At 35.9% G+C, this 7,120-nt stretch overlaps 1 long non-coding RNA gene across 1 annotated transcript; it reads left to right on the top strand.

Annotated features, from left to right (window-relative positions):
- Positions 1–923: 923 nt before the first annotated feature.
- Positions 924–4,285, top strand: LOC145490715 (uncharacterized). The gene is made up of 2 exons (XR_014049726.1): positions 924–3,087; positions 3,401–4,285. It is a non-coding gene; the product is annotated as an uncharacterized LOC145490715 (long non-coding RNA).
- Positions 4,286–7,120: the final 2,835 nt, after the last annotated feature.

Here is a 7,120-nt window from a genome sequence, read left to right as displayed (position 1 = left end):
TCATAATAGTCATCCTATTACAGGTAAGGAGGAAAAGTTCAGAGAGTTTAGAACATTTCTTCCCCCAGCACACCTTCTGTCTATAGGTGCAATAATTGAGAGGTTATATATATGTACGAAGAGTAATGTAAAGTTACTGTATAAACTTAGCATTAAAATCTGACATTTGAACGCCTCCTTTGCTAAAATTAATCATGATTTAATTGTTATCACTCCCTGTGAATTCATAGAGATTCCAGAGGCAAATTATAACCTAATGTGGAAGTCCTGTCTTCAAGTGAGGGAAAATGACACAAAAGAGTTACAATGAAAGTAAAGAGAATTGTGAATGTTGATATGGTGTACATTATACATCATGTAAAGGTATTTGGTGAGTGCCAAAGGCATAACATTTCATGTATTGCTTTTTCAGGACAAATTATATAACAGTGAATTTTAAAAGGTGTGATCAGAAAAATAATGAGTACATTGTCCAGGCAGCATCAGTTTATGGACGGCATATGCAGACAGTAAGAGGAACTGTAAGCACTACCATGTAAGTTAGTTTTATGCTTATGACTTCTTGTTCTTGAATTTTGTGTCATTTCATCACAAGAATAGGTAACGAAAGATGCAATAGTTGTTGCAATATATTTTTGAAGGAAAACTTATAAGTCTGCCTATGCTGGATAACAGCCATGTGTAAACTGAATGTGAAGCAAACAATATGTTAAATATGGGGCAACCCTAAAACCCAGAAACTGGAATCCAGAAACTGGAAACCGGAATCCGCAAATCAAAGAAAATAAGTTCTTCAAATACGTGAAAATTGTTTTGCTTAGCTTTTCGACTGTAAAAAGTAAGCTGCCAAGTAAAAAGGACCTCAAACTTAACCTTTTTTGAAATAAAAATTCCCCGTCTGTTGAAATTGTGTAACCGTTATTTTTAGTGAGGGCTATGATTATGAGAATCTCAGTAAAGTGCATCTTAATTTTATTCCAAGCACCTCGAGAGTGTCTAAAATAAGCTTGCTGGTAATTGCCATTTTGTTTAATAAGTGATCTTCAATTTACCAGAAGTATAAATTTATCCTTCATGTCCAGTACTTACTGAACAAGATAGAAAATGTCATAGAGAACAGGATATCCATCAGTGGCAGCCCCCTGTACATTGACGGTCACGCCCCCCAATTTCGAAGTCCAAGGGCTAACCCGTCTGGTCTAAATATGAAATTTGATTTTTCCAACAGATACGAGACCAATTCCAGATTAACACAATTTCCACACTGATACTGTGACAAATCAGCATTTCATATTCTTGGCGGCCATCATATTAAAACAATTTGTAGAAATATTGCACACTTACTTCCGTCTGCTTCTCACTTGCTGACAGATCAGACCACATGCTGTTCAAAGATGCTAAAAGACTGCCAGAAACTCACTGCAATAGCCTATAATAGCTGGTTGTTAATGTGCTGCTCACCAGTCTTCTCAGAGCAATTTGATCTAGACAAGAACCGGCCTCTCACCAGGGCCAGCTTGAACAAAAGATGGGTAACTTAGCCTATGAGCAGGCTCTCGTGTTTGGGCTGGGGGTGTGAGTGGCAAAGCCGCATGAAGGCTCTTGGTGACATGCCAGTGCAGGAAAACACTAGACACCTATTTAGCCTGCTCAGACAATAGAGACAGATACTAGAGCCTGCTCGCAGGCTATGAGTAACTCTATCCACCCAAAAAATCAGTAATCCTGACTGGATAGTGATGTACCCAATGAATAGCTTTATGCAGCTTTTGAACAACGGGGCCAGATATATAGCTAAGGGTTGTTCAGAACTAGTCAATAATTTTTTAGCAATTACAGTCTGTGGCTGAAGTAAAGCCAAGAAAATAAATAACAACAAAATGATTTTTGCTCATATTTATTTATTAGACATTGCTGAAGTGAATTATTTCTATCATCATTCATAATATCTGGATTCCAGATTCCAGTTTTTGGTTCCGGATTCTGGATTCCAGATTCTGGATTCCGGATTTCGGTTTCCAAATTCAGTGTTTTAGGGTTGCCCCAGATGATGTATGTGCATATGTTAATCTTGAATAATCTGAAATTTCAGAGAGTTTAAAAATAGCATATCATATCTGTGATGGTTCTGAGGTGGAGGGCTGTTACATGTACATGTAAATGTCTCATGCACAATTTTTCACTCGTTATGATTCAGGTGCAAATAGTTTCTGTATCTGTTGATGTGCAACAATCTACACCAATATTTCAAGCTAATAATGTACAGTGTATATTAATGAACCAAATTATGCTGTTTGTTTTTAGTTGGCCAGTGCTACTACATGGTAATGTGATGTTGAAGTGAACAAATTTACAAACATGCCCAGTGTCAACTTGTCAAATACATGTATATGAACTGGCCAGACAGTGTAGATTACAAAATTCTGATGTTTCTTAAGCATTATTTTGTAATTAATGATTTCTCAGACATTGTTTTCTTCAAGAAAAGATTCATACCCCACATGGAGGTTTTTTCTCTATTAGAGCTCTTGATTCCTGATACTTTAATTTGGAATTTCTAAAGACTGGCCGTGAATGGGTGTTGGGTGTGAATATCTTCTGGAACTGCACATTCATTCATTGAGTAAGCAAGAACATCAGTATTTATCCTGACAAACTCTGATTTTCTTCTGGAAGCTGAACTCATATACAGTTGTACAGTTATATGTACAACCAAACAGCCTGGATGACCCTGTGATTGGGACTGTGCACATTGTTGTAACCCTCAATGTTCCAGTTTCTTGTTTGAAGCAAATTGCATTTGCTCTCGAAAGCAAGTGGCGAAGTTCATAACAGTTATGTAAGTTTGCTTTGTATCTCAGGGCAAAGCCTGCTGCAGTGAAAGTTGGAGTACCAACCCCTAGCATTTGATTCACTATATTAACTAACACTCAGTAAACAGCTTACAATGAAGTACACTGTATATCAAAGAAAGGAATTACATGCCTGTTCCTGTCAGTCAATATATGAACAGGTTACAGATGGGGAGCCTGTATTAAAACATCAAAGATTTTCAAAGCGACCATGGCCTGGTGAGATATTTCTGAGGTAATATAAATTTAAGGTCCTTATGATTGCTTATAGACATTGATTTTTATTGTAAACAATATCTTACTGAGTGTATTTTTCTTGTGTGCTAATTGTTGAAGAACACAGAGGTCACTGTTATGACAGAGATATTAATTTGTGAAAAGTTCTATAAACAAATGCATCTGGGAACAAATTTATTTATCACGGATGCAGCTTCTGAGAGATCCCCAATATTAATGGAACATACACTGTTCGTACAGTACATGTAAAAGAGTTCAGTAATTCATTACTTATGATTGTAATGCTTTGTTTGGTTTCTCTGTATTTACAGACAACTTGATGGGATTATAAATTCTGCACCAAGTTCATTGAATAAACTGACTTGGAGGTTCAGTTCTGCAACCCATCCTGTTTGTAGTAATATCATAGCTGCAACATTGTGACAGATACACTGCATTACATTATTAAGAAACACATATTAACTAATTATTTTTAAGTGCCTGTTAATTTAGTCAGTTTTTCTTAGAGATAATTTACTCATGGTTTATTTAAATAATTGGCTTTTTGGCTTTAAAATGATATTTATTGAGCTTTTAAATCAATTTTGTGATAATCTGCATTGGACATGGCATAAATTGATATTTTGCCAACACGAAATGGAGAACTGGGTCTTAAGCAAAGTTGCAGGATTAGCATTTTTGTAGAAAGAAAGGGTTGAGAAATTTGTGACATTCTACAGACAGCCTTGCCATTCGCAATGTCCGATAAGGTCAATTTGTTCCATTCTGTTGTACAAATAGTGTTCTCTAATTTACAAATTATTTCAATCTGTTGTTTAAACGATTGCCTTATAACCCCATGTCTGGCTTTGGTGCATGTAGGATATTGATGTATTTTTTATCCATTTTGCTGTAAATTATCTTAATTGATGTGTCAATCAAAACATATCTTGGATATGCTGGTCTCTTCTGACAAATGTACCTATGCCTCATAACCTTTGAGTGCATTTGGTTGTGTAGTGCAGACAAAATACATGTACATAATATAACTTCCTCTTAGCTCACTGATAATTCTTGGTATAATTTAATCATAGCAAAATTAATCAATGGAACCCAATCGCAGCTCTTGTAGTCCACAATGCCAGTCGAGAAAAAGAACAAATCACATTGAAATTGAATAATAAAATTATTATTAGAAGCCTATGCAAGTATTCATGATCAGCAAAAAAAAATATCGTAATTACCATTCATGCGAGGGTGATTTTGCTTATTGCAAACCCTTCCAGCAGGAGGAGACTCCATACAATAGTGAAGATGGCTAAATGTATCTTTGGGGACAAGTTAGAAAACAAAACTTTCCAACTTTTCACATATGTATACTGTTCTGGTATTTTTGTGAGATTTCATTTGGTAGACTGATTCAGGAACTGAGTATATTGTGACCACTGCATTTCAATCAGTCCCCACAACAAAAAAATGTGTAAACTTCTTTTGTGTGGGAGTCCCCATGTTAACTAAGGAAGAATATAATGATTAATAACAATGCCTTGTCTTTCTGAATAAGGTAGGAAAGAACAAGAAATGCCACCAAAAAGCACAGAAGACAGTTCTGTTATGTGATCAAGATTTTTGGTAGCTTCCCAGAAATCCTTGAAATCGTGGCTCCATATTTCATAATCACACCATCTTACACCTCGATCTGCTGATGTAATACTAGTTCCGGCTGAAACTATTAAATCATTCGCAATTTACCTCATACATGTTGGATTATTTTCATTAGTAACAACATTCCGAAAAATATCTAAGGAGCTCCGCTTTTAGGCTGGCCTAAATCTATATATTAAACATTATATTACACTCACGCTAGCCTAGCTAAAAGGCGATTGAAGGCTGAGCCTGGTTCTGATGAAAAGGCCACAAGAAACCTAGCATGTTCTTCAGGGTTTTTAGTGAAAGCACTAAAGATCAGCCAAAGCGTACGGAGACAGACTATCTTGTCAGATTTTGTAAAAGTATGTTTGTTGTGTTTATAATTCCAAAAGATGTGATCCAATTATATTTGGGACCTTACGCGAAACACGATGACAAAGGCAACGGGAACGTCGCGAAACAAAGGCTTAATGAGCGGGTCATTATGCACCTTTAGTCTGTAGATTTCGTAGCCATCTTTTGCAAATCAACAACGTTTTGGTTAAAACTAAAGTAGAAGATGATTCCCTTGATGTATGGAAATAAAAATTGATACCTAAAAGGAGGAAATTCCTTAGAATTATTTTATGCCTCAATCAATAATATTTTTTCAGGGAATTCGAGATAATTCGATCCAAAACAGCAAAGGGAAGCCTCGGTTTTCAAGTTGGTCAATTGCAGTATTCCGCATTCTCAGTTTCTTTTCTCACCATATGCCATAAGTTCACATCACTTCATATAATGTATAGATCATTACTCTTTTTCATTTGTCGAGTATTCCTCTTCAAACTACCATTATTACGTTTCCTAAGTTAGACTCTTGTTTTTACGTCTCCCGTGAATCACGCTAAATTGAAGTACACTAGATGGGACTTTCCTGTGGGAAAAATTTCATGTGCGTGTGAAAACGAATCTGCACAATGCCAGTTCGGTACGTATGACTCAAAGGTCCTGTGGCACTGATTTTTGGGTGGGATTGTATCTTGTAATGAAAATGATTTCAGGGTTCTGCTAACTGTACTGTTATCACCTCGCTATTTCAATAATTGTTCTATTCATCGTTTCCTCGATTTTTTCTTTTCAATATACATTTGCAAGCTCAGTGTTGTCTTACAACGCAATTCTAAACTGGCCGATGTACATTAGGTGTTTTTTTTATTATTATTTTTGTTATTTTTAACTTTATGTGTACCTACCTTACAATTAGACAGTCTTTGATGGCCCTACACAACTTGCAAGTCAAATCACAGAAGATTACCTTTGGCTTTATATCGAAAGTGAAGATATCAGAGTAAGGTATTTCTGCAAATTCACTGGAAATGATGATACACGCAATGTATATTTCCAATTGGCGTCGGCAAAAGGGAGTTAAGCGCCCTGCGCTCCAAGCACGCGATAATTTATTTACAACACCACACGTTGCTATTCTTTTGTTACCGAACATAAAGATGGAACGGTTCCGTAGAGAGCAGCTGGGCGCAAGCAAGTGTTCCAGCAAGTGTTCCAAACCGACAACCTATAGGCGGCCTTTGTTTGTTAATTTCCCTATGAAAAACGACTATCATAACAAAAATGGCCTTGCAATGCTGTTATTAAGAACCTCCTCACAAACAAAATAAAACATTACGGCGTCCAAATATAAATAAAATTTTCTACTTTAATTTCAAGTTGACAACCAACCTCTAAGTGGTTTTCTGGTTCCATTTACCCAGATTCATATCCTTGTCAAAAAAATATAACTTTTTATTATATTACTGAGGAAATAACTTCCTTGTGATTGGTTGAAGGCCGGCGGATTTAACGTTCGTTTGTAATTTGCTCTGCAGTACAAATTAACGCGCACGCGTTCGTAATTTTCATGTAATAAATAAGTAGCATGAAAGCTCGAGCAATTTAGGATTTACACTACTCGCAATATTTGCAATTTGAAAACAAAAAACACTCGAATAAAGGCTGGTGTAATTTTGAGAAAATTTACAAATGTCACTCGTAGTGTAACATCACCCGTAATCCTAGTTGCACTCTCATTCATTCGATTACGTAATCATATGAAAGCTCGGGTAATTAAACATTTACACTACTCGTGATATTTTAAAATTCTTTCAAATTGCACTCACCTTTATGATCGTACAATTTTGCGAGAATTTTCAAATATCACGAGACGTGGAAATCCTTACTTGCGTTGGCATTCATACGATTTTCTATAGTAATTAGCCGCCGTTCCAGTGGGAAACTTCTTCTTCTTCCCAAATCTAATTTGTTTAATCTAGCTGTTATTATTTTTAAAATTGCTTTGGCTGTGTTGAATTACTCACCTACTTAAAGCATAAATTTAATCGGTTTTGTTTTTATTAATTATTTAT

Source organism: Orbicella franksi, chromosome 6 (genome assembly GCF_964199315.1).
Source record: "Orbicella franksi chromosome 6, jaOrbFran1.1, whole genome shotgun sequence".
Classification (NCBI taxonomy): domain Eukaryota; kingdom Metazoa; phylum Cnidaria; class Anthozoa; order Scleractinia; family Merulinidae; genus Orbicella; species Orbicella franksi.
The sequence above is the reverse complement of the archived record's forward strand: the minus strand, read 5'-3'. Positions and strand labels throughout refer to the sequence as shown.